Source organism: Mchenga conophoros, linkage group LG3 (assembly GCF_057382185.1).
Source record: "Mchenga conophoros isolate Kocher_MC1m ecotype Shallow Benthic linkage group LG3, M_conophoros_male_GT1.1, whole genome shotgun sequence".
In the NCBI taxonomy this organism is placed as follows: domain Eukaryota; kingdom Metazoa; phylum Chordata; class Actinopteri; order Cichliformes; family Cichlidae; genus Mchenga; species Mchenga conophoros.
The window spans coordinates 65,698,644-65,715,503 of record NC_140528.1 but is presented as its reverse complement, the minus strand read 5'-3'; the positions used below and the strand labels follow the sequence as shown (position 1 = coordinate 65,715,503).

Genomic DNA, 16,860 nt, shown 5'->3' with positions numbered 1-16,860 from the left:
TGATCAGTATTTCCCCCTCGTTTCAATAACTAGTACAGTATATGTTACTGTGTTTTGTAGGCTACACACGATATTAAGCTGATACTTAAATACTTGAGGTGCATGTTGTTGTGATTAAATTGAACTGAATTGCCACTCCCTGAAGACGTGGTGCGCTTTATGGAAAACCACACTAAAAAAAGGTTTTCAGTTTACTTGATTTTATTGTGTACATCGGTCCCACATAATTTGAATAAGTTTGACTGACTTAATTTAATTAAGTAATTAATGCTTGTCAAATCAAGGTATTTTATTTACATCAGGTTATATTTAAAAAGTTATATACATACTATTTATATGTTACCATAATATCAATGTATTGCATAAAGCCAATATATTTTAAATTTTAACACCAACTTGTGGTACCAATGATATTGTGTAATGTAAACACTTTGCAATTATGTTCCTGCACAAGAACCTATGGCTTAAAATCCTACTTAATTTTTTCAATGTAAATATTAACTGATCATTATTGACAAAAAAAGCAAAGACTGTGAGTGCTGCCCAACAATTCATCTTTATTAAACTGCAACAGCAGTGAAAGCAGGAAGCTGCCATGAACAACCCCCAAATCACATCCATATAAACTTGTTAACACATTTTTAAAGATAGCCTGCAGAAATAACTAAAAGAAAAAATTTAAAGCATTTGCAAATATTTCACAAAAAACTGACCTGAGCAGCAAAAAAATGAAAGTGCTTATGGATGATCCTGTCATCTCTTACATATAACATTTGTATTTATTACACAATTGAAAATTTAAACTAAAACAAAATTTAAACTAAATTAAGACTACCTGGAAAAAAAGCAACCTGCTTTTATGAATAAACAGGTTTACACAAATATAACTTAATTTTTTTTAAACATTTCTACAGCTCCTGAAGTTTTAATAGCATAAGAGAGAAAGCAGCAAGCTGGTATGAATGACCTCAAGTCTTCACACGTTTAAAGAACTATATTATTTGACAACAATTTCAGCTTCTGTACAAGTATTTACCTGTACAAAATTTCAACTAAATTGAGCCTTAAATGACATTGTCACATAACTAATACCAAACACCTATGAATCTTAATCTTCCTTTTAAACATAGAAGCAGGAAATTAAGGTTGACTCAGAACATTTTGCTAAAAATCGTCAGTAAAAATGTCTTACAATATGATACAAAAAGGAAAAATCATCCTGCATTGCAGTCACATGAGGGGAAAGAAATAAAAACATAAGAATAGAAAGAGAGAGATCCTACATTTGGCAATAAAACCATTTCTGATTCTGATTTTGATTCTGATTAGTAATCCACATTTTACTGTTTTCCTTGTTGCAGATGTGGACACTGTATTGTTCACTCTTTGTGATTTTTTTAATGTTTAAGTCGTTTTTTGCTGTTTTTAGTTTGTTTTTGTCCTTTTGAGAGCTGACGCAGCCTCTAAAGGGATGGGGCTTTGGGGGGAATAACAGGAGGAGAGAATCTGCAGAGAGGCGTGTGAGACTGCAACTCTGCTTCCTGGTCCCTACTCTGCATAGTCACCTTTTGTGGGGGGGTGGGGGTAATAAATTTGGCCAGATTTTTAGAAATGAGAGCTGCTCTTTTCAAATGGCTGAAGCACATTTTGAAATTATTTATAAAGCCCACATTGTTTTTTGGACACCACTTAGACAACCAGTGGTTTAAGGAATGCACGCGGCTAAAGTCCGTGGTCCAGCAAGGGAGAGGACCAGAGAAAGCTACATCGTCTGACATTCTTTTGGCAAAGTTACAGACTGATTCTATATTGACTTTAGTGACCTCTGATTGCTCTAACTGGGTGTCATTACTGCCAACGTGAATTATAATTTTATTGAATTTACGTTTACTCTTAGCAAGCAGTTTTAAATTTCCCTCAATGTCACCTGCTCTGGCCCTTGGAAGACAAATGACTCTGGTTGCTGGTGTCTCTAGCTTCACATGTCTCAGAGCAAAATCGCCAATTAGCAGAGTGGGTGTGTGGCCGAGTGGGTAAAAATTGTTATTGTCTGTGTATTTCACAACTCTGTGTGGCTGTATATCACTCATTTTTACCTGTTTATTACACTCATTGCCAGTTACTTCCATTGTGTCCATTCTAGCTCTTTTTTTGTTCTTCTCATCATTATTCTGTTCGCCCTTATGAGGGTGATCAACATCTGACCTGAGCATTAAAGGTTGTGGACGTTTTTCAGTGGTTGGAGCTTCAGCAGTGGGCACCGCGTTGGTGTTGTGTAAAGCTTCTGCAGCACTGGAATTCTCCACTGGAAATTTAAATCAAAACAGTCATGAAATCACTTTAAACTGTCATTCTGACAGTACACCAGTCAGTTTCTTATAATGTTTTCAATCTTACATTTCTTTTTCCTGTAGAACAGAAGATAAGCACCTCTAGATCTAGGGAGAGCAATGGGAAAAGAAGGTAAGGTCATTTACCAAGGTCAGTTATTTAGAAAGTCTTTGGTGGGAAAGAAACTACAGATAAAAACGTACATCTTAACATTGTCCAGCTGGTGTGGTCTGAACTGAAGGTGTTAATGAAAAGAACAGAAAGTTGATCAGTTACAGGCTATATAGTTTTTCCATCAAGCACAGAAGTACATAAATTTGTGTTAATGTTTTAATGCTTTGGGAACAGCAACACTAAAGCAAAGCGATCAGACTTACCTGTTTTACATCGTTATCATTGAAAATGAACCATTTGTCCTCATCCTGAGATTTGATTGTTACTGTGTAATGTCCAGATATCAGCTCACCAGAGTGCTCCAGAAATGCATACAGCTCATAGATCTGATTCTGCAGTTGAAAATAGAAAACAAAAAATCAGTATCATGAATGAGGAAATAAAATGTTGTGGTGAAAGCCTTAATAAATTGCAAAAAGTTTATTCTGTTTATCTGGACGTATCATTTTCAGTGGGAGAAAATGTCACTCATCCAAGTGACTTCTTCAGTTTCAGCAGACTGCAAGTTTCGCTAACTGTATATATAGTACATTTGAACGGAATCAACCTTTTGGGTTGTGGTGAAACAATAAATATTCAGTCCATTAATATCCATCAATCTAACCAGTTGGAGGCTAGATGTTGCTGCCACTAATGTTCACAGTGGAGCATCCGATGATTAGTAGCCCTGACTCCAGGCCACCCTGTCCTAACACAATATGGAGTTCTTGGTCCCAACCTAAACAAAGTTTAATCTGTTCCACCTGCTTCTAGACTTCACCTAGTGTATGAGGCAAGGCCAGAGACTTAAAGTAAAAAAAAACCTTTATACCATGGGTGGCAGATTTTACATTTTCTGTCTAACCAGCCCATGAGCAAAGCAAGGTTTTGTATAGCAGTCCCTCGCCAACCCTCTTGGGCCATAACTTGCATTGACAAAGGCAATCTAAAGTTGTGTGAAATGATTGCCCTCTTCTTGATTTCCTATTTTTTGCACGTCAAAAAAACACTTGTCACGCTTAAATGTTTCAGCTCGTCGAAGAAATTATTAAAGAATAAAAAATATTAGACAAAGATAACACAAATAAGAGAAAATTATTTGAGTAATTGAGTAAAAGGAAAAGTTTTCTATAAAGCCATTTTTAAAACTGTGCGATCCAAGAGGTCACAAAAGACCGCAAAACAACATGGCCATACTTAAGGTTAGTATTCATGACTCCACCATAAAAAAAGAGACTGGGCAAAAACGGCCTGCATGGTAGAATTCCAAGACAAAACTACTGCTGAGCAAAAAGAACATAAAGGCTCATGTCAGCTTTCCCAGATAACATCTTGATGATCCCCAAGACTTTTGGGAAAATACTCTGTGAACTAACAAAACAAAATTTGAACTTTTTGGAAGGTATGTGTCTCATTATATCTGGCGTAAAAGTAACACACTCTGGTGGAGGTGTGGTCCCGGGTATCGGGATCGTCAGAGGGAGAGAAGCTGCTGGTGGACAAGGTGGTGCTGGAGCAGTTCGTGGAGGGGTTTCCTGCGGAGACGGCGAGATGGGTCCGGTGCCACCGTCCTGCGAGTCTGGAGGTTGCGGTAACGTTGGTGGAGGACCACCTTGCCGCTAGAGTGGGGGAGCCCGGGGACGGCGGCCGGAGACCGAGCAAACAAGCCCCAGTGCCGGCACCGAGGCGCCGGGTACCTGCGCCAGGGCAGGCAGAGCGGGCGCCGGCGCTGAGCCCCACTAATCGGTTTGCTTCGTTTGTGCCTTCCCAGGGATCAGAAATGAGCAGTGCCGCCCCTGAGCCATGGAGAGCAGCACAGACGCCGGGGCAGGAGTGCTTGAAGTGCGGGTAACCGGGACACCTGAGGAGGAACTGTCCTCTGATGGAAGTGGGGCAGGTGTTCCACGTCGCCGGTGCCCCATCACCCTCTCCCGGTCCAGGAGGGACATACAGCATTCCGGTAAGGACTCGAGGGGGTATACGCCATGCTTTGGTGGACACGGGCTGTACGCAGACCCTCGTGCAACAAAGCTCGGTTCGCCCCGGGGCATTGCTGGAGGCAGAATGGGTGGAGGTGAAGTGTGTTCATGGTTATGTTCACAGGTATCCCATAGTGCCGCTGTTATTAAAGTATAAGGGCAAAACGCATAGAGTAACGGCTGCGGTTAGCCCGCGCCTGTCGCATCCCCTAATTCTGGCCACGAATTGGCAGGGGTTTCATCATCTGTTAGGGCAGATGCGATCACGACCGTTAGTAGCGTGTAGTTTCTGCGCGGCGCTCAGCGGTGACGCGGGGTCGTCCGACACTGACTCCGGGGCGGAGGAGACGGCGAGTCCTTCATGGGAGGCCCTGCCGGCTCCGGAAATGTCCCCCACGGGTGATTTCCCACTGGAGCAGTCTCGTGATGACACCCTACGCTCAGCCTTTGACCAGGTGATTGAGATTGATGGTCACGTGGTGCGCCCTGAAGCCGTGCGGACCTACCCGCGCTTCATTTTATTAAAAGATAGGTTATATCGAGTGAGTCGTGCCACTCGCACGGAGGAGACACACACCCAGTTGTTGGTGCCGCAGGGCCGCCGGGAAATGATTTTCCAGGCGGCTCATTATAACCCCATGGCAGGGCATATGGGATACGAAAAAACTCTGGAGCGAATAACGGCCCGATTTTATTGGCCGGGCATCCGAGCGGATGTGCGCCGCTGGTGCGCGTCCTGCCCGGATTGCCAACTTGTTAATCAGCCGGCCATACCAAAAGTTCCTTTGCGCCGGCTCCCACTCATAGAGGTCCCGTTTGAGCGCATTGGCATGGACCTCATCGGGCCATTTCATCGGAGTGCACGCGGCTACCGCTTTGTATTAGTCCTGGTGGATTATGCAACGCGGTACCCGGAAGCAGTCCCGCTGCGCAACATCTCTGCAAAGAGTGTAGCGCAGGCACTGTTTCAGGTCATCTCCCGAGTCGGAATCCCGAAAGAGATATTGACTGACCAGGGCACGTCGTTCATGTCTCTCACACTGCGGGAACTGTACGAATTACTGGGTATTAAATCTATTCGGACCAGCGTCTACCACCCTCAGACGGATGTACTGGTGGAGCGGCTGAATAAGACTTTAAAGTCCATGATTTGTAAGTTCATTACAGAAGATGAACGCAATTGGGATCGTTGGCTAGACCCTCTGTTATTTGCAGTGCGGGAGGTGCCCCAGGCCTCCACGGGATTTTCTCCCTTTGAACTGCTGTTCGGCAGGAAGCCGGGTGGGGTGCTCGACCTGATTAAAGAAAGCTGTGAGGAAGGTCCGAGCCCCGCCAAGAATGAGATTCAGTACGTGTTGGACCTGAGAGCGAAACTCCACACTTTGGGGAGGTTGTCACAGGAGAATTTGCTCCAGGCTCAGCAACGTCAGCAACGCCTGTATGACAGAGGGGCTAGACTCAGGCAATTTTTACCGGGAGAAAAAGTGCTTGTATTACTCCCTTCTTCTAGCTCAAAGTTGCTCGCCAAGTGGCAAGGACCCTTTGTGGTCACACGGCGAGTTTGGGACGTTGACTATGAGGTCGCTCGGTCGGACAGGGGAGGGGCCACGCATATTTATCACCTCAACCTCCTTAAAGGGTGAAGAGAGGCTGAAACCGCTTCTCTGGTAAGCCTGGTTAAGGAGAGAGATGAGTTGGGGCCGGAGGTACCAAATTCCATCATCCGATGACCATCTCACACAGGCCCAGAGAGCGGACGTTGTCACGTTACAACAGCGTTTTGCTGATGTGTTCTCCCCCCTGCCCGGCTGAACGTCTCTCATTGAGCATCATTTTGAAACGCAGCCTGGCGTGACGGTGCGTTCACGGCCCTACAGGCTTCCTGAGCATAAACCGTTCAGAGGGAATTGGCTGAAATGCTGAAAATGGGAGTGATAGAAGAGTCGCACAGCGCCTGGTGTAGCCCCATCGTTCTTGTGGTGAAGAAGGATGGGTCTATACGGTTCTGTGTTGACTATTGCAAGGTGAATGAAGTGTCACGCTTTGATGCTTATCCCATGCCCCGGGTCGACGAGCTCCTGGATCGGTTGGGCACGGCCCGTTTTTTCACGACACTGGATTTAACCAAGGGCTACTGGCAGATTCCCTTGTCTGCCAAGTCCAAGGAGAAAACGGCCTTCTCCACTCTGTACGGTTTGTACCAATTCGTTACGCTTCCGTTCGGCTTGTTCAGAGCCCCTGCCACCTTTCAGCGCCTCATGGACCGGGTGCTGCGTCCGCATGCTGCATATGCTGCTGCCTACCTGGATGACGTGATCATCCACAGTGACACCTGGGCGGAGCATGTGCAGCGGGTGGCCACGGTCCTGAAGTCCCTGAGGAGGGCGGGGCTCACGGCCAACCCGAAGAAGTGTGCGGTTGGACGGAGGGAGGTGCAGTATCTGGGGTACCACTTGGGGGGCAGGCAGGTGCGTCCACAGGTGGAGAAGACGGCAGCTATCGCATCCTGCCCGTGCCCCAAGACTAAAAAGGAGGTGAGACGGTTTCTGGGGCTGGCAGGTTACTACCGCCGTTTCGTGCCGGGGTTTGCGCAGCTGACCAGCCCCTTGACCGATCTCACCCGAAAGGGTGCTCTGACTCCCTTCACTATTACCTCCTGGGGCGCTCATTCACCCTCTGCTCAGACCACGCCCCGCTGCAGTGGCTCCACCGCATGAAGGATGCCAACGCCCGGATCACCCGGTGGTATCTGGCTTTACAGCCCTTTAAGTTCAAGGTGGTCCATAGGCCGGGGGCGCAGATGGCTGTGGCCGATTTCCTCTCTCGCTAGCGGGGGGAGTAGGTTCGGCCGGACGGCTCCCCGGCCTCAGTTGGGCGGTGAGGGTGTGTGGTGGAGGTGTGGTCCCGGGCGCAGCTGCAGGGGAGGAGTGGTGCGGTGAGCTCAACGGGGCGGTGCTGGAGACGCAGGTGAGAACATCTGATGGCGTTTTGGACTGATGATGGTTTCCTTCCCTTCTATAGTGAGACGGGAGAGGAGCGGAGGGGAGCGGGAAGTCGGCTGAGACCGACAGCTGTCAGACTGTAGTCGGTCGTAACACAGGCATCTGGAGACAAAGACCTGTGCGTGTGTGTACCTGTGTGTAGTGCATTTCACACACACTATTTCAGAAAAGAACATACCAACAGTAACATATAATGGTGGTAGTGTGGTAGAGTCAGAGCAGAAGGCGTGGCGCTGTCACTTGGTGTTCGCTCGCTCTGTGGTAGAGTATCACTTCCTGTTCCTGCTCAAACACAGTGGTGTTTCTGAGTAGCTTATTTGCTTAGCAATATAAATTAACAACTTTTAAATACATTCTTTTTTCATAGTATAATCTTCACGTGCTTCATCCGAAGCACACTTTCTGTGTACTCACTACCTAATTTATAGCCAAAGTATTCACTCACTGTCTCTGTACTGTCTCGCTAGTGTAACGTGAGGGTTCACTAGATGGTTGGGAATCTCTCTGAATAATTAGGAACAGCAAGACGGAGACGGATAACTTTTTAGCAGCCTCTTTACTTTTAGCACACTGCAACAACAACCCACACTTCCTGTGTGCCGCCCTCATGAATACTTCACTGGCCTCTCAGAAGCCAGGAAATCTTATACTCAGATCAAAACAGGGAAAACAACCAGGTAGATATAACACATACTTATTACTGGTTTGAACATGCATGTCTAAACATTCAAACATGTAAACATGTAAATATCAAAACACGTAACCACCAAATAGCTACATAACTAGCTTTATAACCTTTGTAAACACCTCTTTGTATATCAAAGTAGATTTAAATTTACTTCTACACTTTACATTTTCCTCCCCCCCCTCACATAAGAAACGTCCCCGTTTCCCTACAGAAAAGGAAGAAAAAAAAACCCAACATGCTGCGAGCAAAGGGGACAACAATGAAACAACATCAAAACCAAAAACAAGTTCAGTTCAAAACATAGTCCTTGAGGTATCTGGGAGGCACAACTTGACGTCTCCCACATTGCCGTGAAACACCAGATACTCGATGAGGAGTTGAAGGGACAATGTCTGATTGGTGTATCACCACATGGCCAGAGGGGGAAGTCGTTACAGTCTCAGACCGAGGAGAAGGGGACAAAGGAGAGTGGGAATGGGGTCGTGACTGGTTTAGAGGTGGTGGCTGACAAACCTGAGGGTCTGATGAGGTTGCAGGGCTGCGGCCCTGAACATTCCAGCTCCCTTCAGCTGCAGATTTTGAAGCTGTGAAGGGCAACGCACCTGATAATGCAGTCAACTGTGGAATCTGGGGCTGTACAGGTATGTCACCAGCAGGTGAGTTGGTTCCACCTTTAGGGACAGGTGCTTTGTACGGCCTGAGATGATTGTAGTGAACAATTTGAGTCTTGTCTGATTGGTCCAGGAGGTAGCGAATCCTGTATGTGACACCAGGGTTTTCTCCATCTGTTCCAAGGCACTCCAATATCTCAAAGGGGCCCTTCCAATGTGGAGCAAGTTTCTGCTTTGCTGTAGTGGGGTCATTTAACCACACCAAGTCACCCGGAACATAAGGAGTGTGTTTGATGCCCCTATCGTACAATTGTTTCTGCTGGTTGTGGGCACAATCTCTGTTCCATGCAGCAGTGCTGAAGGCAGACTGAAGTCTCTGAGTCAACTGGGTGACGTATTCAGCAGGAGAAACAGAAGTAGATGATGCTGACATGTTGGTAGGCAACAGCATATTAGCAGGCATCCGTGCCTCATGTCCATGTGTGAGAAAAAATGGCGTAAACCCCGTGGTAGAGTGAGGACTGGTGTTGTAAGCCAAAGCAACTTGATTGAGGCAGTCATCCCATTCGCCAGGCTGCTGAAGGAGTAACTTAGCTAACTGGTCAATAAGTGTTCGATTGAACCTCTCGACCATCCCGTCGCATTGAGGGTGATATGGGCTGGTCCGTGTCTTCTGGATGCCTAGCAGCTGACACAGATGTTTCACCAGGTCAGATTCAAACTGACGTCCTTGGTCCGTGTGTAGCATTTCAGGGATGCCGTGCTGACAGATGAAGTTGTCAAACAGGCATTTTGCAACTGTTGTGGCACGTTGGTCTGCGATAGCATAGAGATTGACATATTTCGAGAAATAGTCTTGAACAACGAGCACGTACCTGTTGCCACGACTCGTAATGGGGAGTTCAAGTATGTCAGCTGCCACCTTTTGAAATGGCTCCGCAGCAACAATTGTTTTCATTGGAGCTCTGTGATGAGGTGTGGGATTCCGTCTGGCATCACATGGAGGGCATTGTGTGCACCATATTCTGATGTCACGTGACATGAATGGCCAGTAATATAGCTGCTGAGCACGTTTCAGGACCTTATCTGCTGATGGGTGACCGGACACTGGGTTGCCATGCAGCAGCTGTAGGACAGTGTCTTTTAAAGATTCAGGAACAACCAACTGATGCAACACTGACTTTTGGGATGGGTTGAAAGCTTTACGACAGAGTAAGCCATTGTGAAAGGTAAGTCTAGAGTACTCATGCCATAGCACTTTTTCCTGAGGTAGGCATTTTTTCATACGCCAGTAGGGTGGTTTCTGACCCTTAGCTTTCCAGCCAATGACTTCTGACAGTACAGGATCTTTTTGTTGTTCACTTTTGAGATCATCTTCAGGCAGCTCAAGCACAAATGTGGATGAAACAGATAGCGCTGCACACTGCAGTCGTGGATCAGGAAGGTCATTGCATGGAATGTGTTTTTGGTCAGTACTGCAGGGACTATGGTTGGGCGGGCCTGCAGGACCCACGCACCTCTCTTCAGGTTTCAAGGTAGCAGAAGCAGTGCAGACTGTGTCCTGCTCTACGGTTTCACCAGTGACAGGGCGACGTGACAGTGCGTCCGCATTGAGGTGGCGGTGGCCATCTTTATGAATCACAGTCCACTCAAAAGGATCAAGTTCAAGAGCCCAGCGAGCACGGCGACCAGTTCTATCACTGTCAATGGGTATTTTCCGAAGACCCAGGAGGGGCTTGTGATCCGTGACAATAACAAATGGCTGCTTGTAGAGGTAGTGCCGAAAATGTCTAACTGCCCAAACAATGGCCCAGAGTTCTCGATCATAAGTCGACCACTTTCTTTCTGCCTTTGTAAGCGCATGGCTAGCATAGGCAATGACTTTCTCTTGCTGTCCCTGTTTTTGAGCTAGTACACTGCCAATAGCTGTGCTAGAAGCATCAGTATACAGAGAAAATGGCAATGTGAAGTCAGGGAATGAAACCACTGGAGGGTTTGAGAGGGCATGTTTCAGATACATGAATGCATCCTGGCACTGAGAAGTCCATTGAAAAGTTGCGTGCTTCTCAGTGAGAGCATGTAGGGGGACACTGTGGTGCGCAAAGTTTTGAATAAACTTGCGATAATATGAACAAAGTCCAAGGAATGACCTTACTTCTGTCACTGTTTGTGGAACAGGCCAGGCTTGCACACTGTTCACATTTCTGGGGTCAGGCTGGATGCCATGTTTTGATACAATGTGGCCCAGAAATTGTACCTGATCTTTGGCAAAACAGCATTTTGAGAGGTTTAGCTTCAAGCCACTTGCCTGGAATCTGCCGAAAATTTCTTCCAGATGCTGGAGATGTTCTGCGAAAGAGCGGCTGTAAATGAGGACATCATCCAAATACACTAAGCAGGTTTTCCAGGGAAGGCCACGAAGTACCATCTCCATTAACCGCTGACATGTGGCTGGAGCGTTTGTGAGTCCCATGGGCATAACAGTGAAGTGGTAAAGTCCACTGCCGGTTGTGAAAGCAGTTTTCTCATGATCCTTCTCTTCCATTTCAACCTGCCAATAGCCATGTTGAAGGTCCATTGTGGAGAACCAGGCAGAACCTGACAGGGCATCCAGTGCATCATCAACCCTTGGAAGAGGATGAGAGTCTTTGATTGTCACTGCATTGAGTTTCCTATAGTCGAGACAGAAACGCCACGTACCATTTTTCTTTCGCACCAGAACAACTGGGGCGGCCCATGGGCTGTAGCTTTCTTCGATGACACCTGCCTTTAAAAGGTTGTCAACTTGAGTCTGTATTTCAGCTCTCTGTTCAGGTGTCACTCTATAGGCTCTTTGTTTAATCGGTGTAGCATCACCTGTGTGAATATGATGCTTAATTATGCCTGTGTGACCTCTGTCCTCTGAGTGCTTACTGAAGATTCCTGAATACTTCTGGAGAAGTGATTTCAGGGACTGAACCTGGGAGTGTGACAAGTTTGTTTCATCTATTTCTACTGGCAGAGTCGAATCATACACAGGTGAAGTAGCACAACATGTCTGCTCCAGTGGAATGATATCAACAGATGAGCCTGAATGAAACTCACCAAGATGCTGTCCAGGGTACAGTTCGATTTCATCACTGGAGGGATTAAGCATTCGAACCACTGTAGTACCATTCTGAACTTCACTGAGAGTGTGAGCCACAACAATGTCACATGTTGGATTAGGGATCAAGACACCATAGTAGTCTGTTGGAACAGGAGAAGCCGGTGTGGCTGCTGACACACAGGCTGTGATCAGAGTTTCGCTCATAGCTGGAATTTTGGTTGGCGCTAACACGGAAACATTACAGCAGGCAGCCACCTCATGTCCTTTGGGCAACAGGGGAATTTTCATGTCCCACAGTTGCAGCACTTTGTTTTTGAGGTCGAGAAGAGCATGGTGCCTCTGCAGAAAATCCCAACCTAGAATGACTGGCTGGTAAGCACCTCTGAGGACTTCAAAGTCCTGCTGCCATACCTGAGTCCCAAGCCTAATACCAACGGTTAACTTGCCTAAGATTTCCAGACGTTCTCCATTGACCGAACGAGCTGGCACAGAGGATGCTACCATAGGCCGTTTTTTCAAAGCTGGATGAGCGTTTCGAAAATCTTCACTCACAAGGGAGACAAAGGAACCAGAGTCAATTAGAGCACACACTTCAATGCCCTCGACAATAGCCAAGACGTTAGAGGAGACTGAGCCATCAGATTCTGAGGGGAACTGGGGGATGTGGTTTTGGGGCCCTGATACTGTAGCTGATGTTTGCCCCTCAACAGCAGCTAATGAAAGTTTCCCTGTGGGCCGGAGGTGAAATGTGCAGGCCTTTCCGGGGACTGGAAACGAACACCGGTCCTACTGTAGGACGCAGCATCTCTAACTCTACGTGGAGCAGGACTGGGACTGCGTCGGTATCTGTTATTGTCAGGGTAATTGTACCTGGAATACTGGGGGGGCTGTTGGGAAGGGTATGTGCGTTGATCGTGTTTCTCACATTTGTCCCACTCATTGAACCTCTGGGGAACAGGGGAAGAAGGACGTTCACGGTGAGACTCTGGATCACGATGATAACGCCTCTCAGGCGAGCAATAGTCTCTGGAATGTTGTCTGGCATGATAAGGCGACGGGGACGCACTGCGGGTGCTGTACTGAACATTGGAAGAGGAGGATCTATCACGACTGGAGTCCAAACGTTGGGCAAGGTAACTCTGTTTCTCCCGTAACTGCTGTACTTCATGTTTCAGGCTGGTTACAGTAAGCGTGAGCTCCTCAACCGCTTGAAGAAGTTTAGCATCAGTAGGCTGAGGACGTATCATAGCAACCTGTTCTGAAGACGGAATATGAGAGGATCCTGCAGCTGTAAGTTGCAATGCTGCCCGTGCTCTCTCACAACGGCTGGCAATGCGCAGGGCTCCGTCGAGATCCTCTGCACCCATCTCATGAATCTTAGATTGCAAGGTGGGGTCCAACCCAGCAACAAAACGGCGAAATTTTTCACCTTCCAAGGCATTGTGGTCATAGTTAGGGAAAGCTTCAAGCACAAGACGGGTAATATCCGCGCTGTACACATCTAAACTTTCACCTGGTTTCCAGGGGTGAGCATTCACATGTGTCTGGAAGAATGGCAGAGAATATTTTGGACCGAAAACCTCTTTCAGCTTATCCTTCACTAGATCATAGTCTTTCTGGGCTGATGAAGGCAAACTGTCCCAGTACAAAAATGCAGCATCTGCTAGACGAGTAGGCAGAACAGAGGACATCACAGTTGGCAAATCTACCTCAGGTGGAGTCATAGCTTGCACTGCCACTTCAAAGCGACGAGACCAACTAGTAAAAGATTCAGTCCCATCTCCTTTAAAAACAGGTGGAAGATCTATTGTCAGGGCACTGGAAACGGTATGGTGGGCGGGAGCAGCAACAATCCGTATTGCATCCACTGACCTCGAATGTGGCACAGGAGAAGAGCGCAGCTCATGCACAGATTCACTCTCGTCAGCCGACATGTTCCCAACAAATATCCAGCTCAAAAAAAAAATCACAAAAATCACAAAAACAGAGAGAAAAGCTGCAACAATCCTTACTATCTCCAAAAATTATTACTATTATTATTTTCAGTTCATCAGCTGTTCACAGAGAGGGATAAATGCCAGCGGGAAAAAAAAAACGATCTTATCCGCAGCTTGGGAGTAAAACTCACCAAATACACAGATCCATCAAGAAAAATAAATCCCACCGCTGCCACCAGATGTAACGTGAGGGTTCACTAGATGGTTGGGAATCTCTCTGAATAATTAGGAACAGCAAGACGGAGACGGATAACTTTTTAGCAGCCTCTTTACTTTTAGCACACTGCAACAACAACCCACACTTCCTGTGTGCCGCCCTCATGAATACTTCACTGGCCTCTCAGAAGCCAGGAAATCTTATACTCAGATCAAAACAGGGAAAACAACCAGGTAGATATAACACATACTTATTACTGGTTTGAACATGCATGTCTAAACATTCAAACATGTAAACATGTAAATATCAAAACACGTAACCACCAAATAGCTACATAACTAGCTTTATAACCTTTGTAAACACCTCTTTGTATATCAAAGTAGATTTAAATTTACTTCTACACTTTACACTAGCTTAGCTTAGCTCGTAGCCGACTCATTAGCACCATGGCTACTTCACCTGTCCCTCCTGCACTTTCTTGCTCATTGTGTCAGATGTTTAGTTACTCCTCGGCCTCCTTTAGCAGTAATGATATCTGTAACAAATGTAGCATATTTGCAGCGCTGGAGGCCAGGATTACTGAATTGGAGACTCGGCTTCGCACCCTTCATTCACCCGTAGCTAGCCCGGCCCCTGTAGCTGGTGCAGCCGAAGATAGCGTAGGCCCCGCTAGCTGTTCCCCGGCAGATCCCAAGCAGCTGGGGAAAGAGGGAGGCTGGGTCACGGTGAGGAGGAAGCATAGTCCTAAACAGAAGCCCCAGGTACACCACATCATGTGTCTAACCATTTTTCCCCACTCGGCGACACACCCGCCGGGGGTCAAACTCTGGTAATTGGCAATTCTGTTCTCAGACATGTGAAGCTAGAGACACCGGCAACCATAGTCAATTGTCTTCCAGGGGCCAGAGCAGGCAACATTGAAGGAAATTTAAAACTGCTGGCTAAGGGTAAACGTAAATTCAGTAAAATCATAATTCACATCGGCAGTAATGACACCCGGTTACGCCAATCGGAGGTCACTAAAATCAATATTGAATCGGTGTGCAACTTTGCTAAAACAATGTCGGACTCTGTAGTTTTCTCTGGTCCCCTCCCCAATCAGACCAGGAGTGACATGTTTAGCCGCATGTTCTCCTTAAACTGCTGGCTGTCTGAGTGGTGTCCCAGAAACGATGTGGGCTTCATAGATAATTGGCAAACCTTCTGGAGGAAACCTGGTCTTGTTAGGAGAGACGGCATCCATCCCACTTTGGATGGAGCAGCTCTCATTTCTAGAAATATGGACAAATTTATTAAACCCCCCAAAATATGACTATCCAGAGTTGGGACCAGGAAGCAGAGTTGCAGTCTTACACGCCTCTCTGCAGCTTCTCTCCTCCTGCTACCCCCCCAAAAACCCATCTCCATAGAGACTGTGTCAGAGTAAAACAGTGAAATTTGGATCATTAAATATTAGGTCTCTCTCCTCCAAGTCTCTGTTAGTACATGACTTAATAATTGATCAACAAATCGATTTACTCTGCCTTACAGAAACCTGGTTGCAGCAGGATGATTATGTTAGTTTAAATGAATCAACACCCCCGAGTCATTCTAACTACCAGAAATCTCGAAGCACAGGCCGAGGGGGCGGTGTGGCAGCAATTTTTCACACCAGCCTATTAATTAATGAAAGACCAAGACAGACTTTTAATTCATTTTGTGACCCGTGGTAGGTACCTATTTAAAATAGGACAGAGCCGTAGGCGCACAGTCAGTTTAAAATTTTTTTAATACAAAATAAAAGAAACAGTGTAACAGCGGCACCTAAAAACAATTAAAAACTTTACCTTATTAGAAACTATAAAACTGTACGATTGCCCGTGAGCCAGGACAAGCGCTGCGGGGAACAGTTTAAAAACAAATCGACATAGCCCACAGGTTAAAAGTGGACGGCAACTCACACATGACCCCAAATGGGTAAAACACTGTAGAAAAAGGCAAATCTTCGGTGCCGTCTTCACTCAGGCCCACCGCTGTGCATGCAAAAGCGGGGAGACAAAAAAAGGATTTGTTTTCCCTGCAGCGCCTTCACCGTCTGCGACAATATATATATATAAAAGGGGTTAAAATACTAAAAGGATCAATATCTGTGGTGCCTACTGATACAGAAAAATTTTAAACAAAAAACAAAACCATCGACAGCCGCAACAGTCAGTCTGTCGACTTACACCGGTTTAAAACAAATTAAAACACACTGAGGTGTCGGGTCCTTTGCCCGCAGCCAGAAATCCACCTGGCAAAGCAGCAGCTCGGTACTCTGTAAATAAAAGGCAGGAGATCACTTAGCTGGACAGTAAAACACAGGAATATTCCTCAACTGAATTGGTTTTGTTACCTGTCCACAAGTTCGTGTCACACCCTAATAAATGTGGGTCAGTGGCGATGAAGTCCACTATACCGTTCTCACGGGAGCAATGTTTCCCACCTACAAGGGTGCAAATAACTGTAAACCTCTGCCAACAGCCAGAGCTCAAGTGGTACATTTTTGTGTAACCTACCGTTCTAACAGAAGTTTAGGGGAAGACCCGTATCAGACTTTCATAGTTAAGAAACACCAACTTGCCCAACTCGGACCAAGCACTCGCAGTTTCAGGTTTGCAGAGGAATACCCAATTGCCCACACCTGCGCTTATGAAAGGAGCAAAGACCAGCTCCGCCCACCAGGGGCGGTCCCGAGTCTCCAGGTCTCACCTGTCACAATTTGAAAGCCTGATGCTTAACATTGTCCACCCCAGCTGTAAAACTCAGAAACCAGTCTTACTTGTTATCATCTATCGTCCACCTGGGCCTTACACAGAGTTTCTGTCTGATTTCT

General features: G+C 46.4%; 1 long non-coding RNA gene across 1 annotated transcript; it reads right to left on the bottom strand.

The window, feature by feature from the left end:
• Positions 1–15,990: 15,990 nt before the first annotated feature.
• On the bottom strand, positions 15,991–16,659 carry LOC146580160 (uncharacterized). The gene is made up of 3 exons (XR_014891228.1): positions 16,544–16,659; positions 16,381–16,470; positions 15,991–16,302 (listed from the first exon to the last, which is right to left on the bottom strand). It is a non-coding gene; the product is annotated as an uncharacterized LOC146580160 (long non-coding RNA).
• Positions 16,660–16,860: the final 201 nt, after the last annotated feature.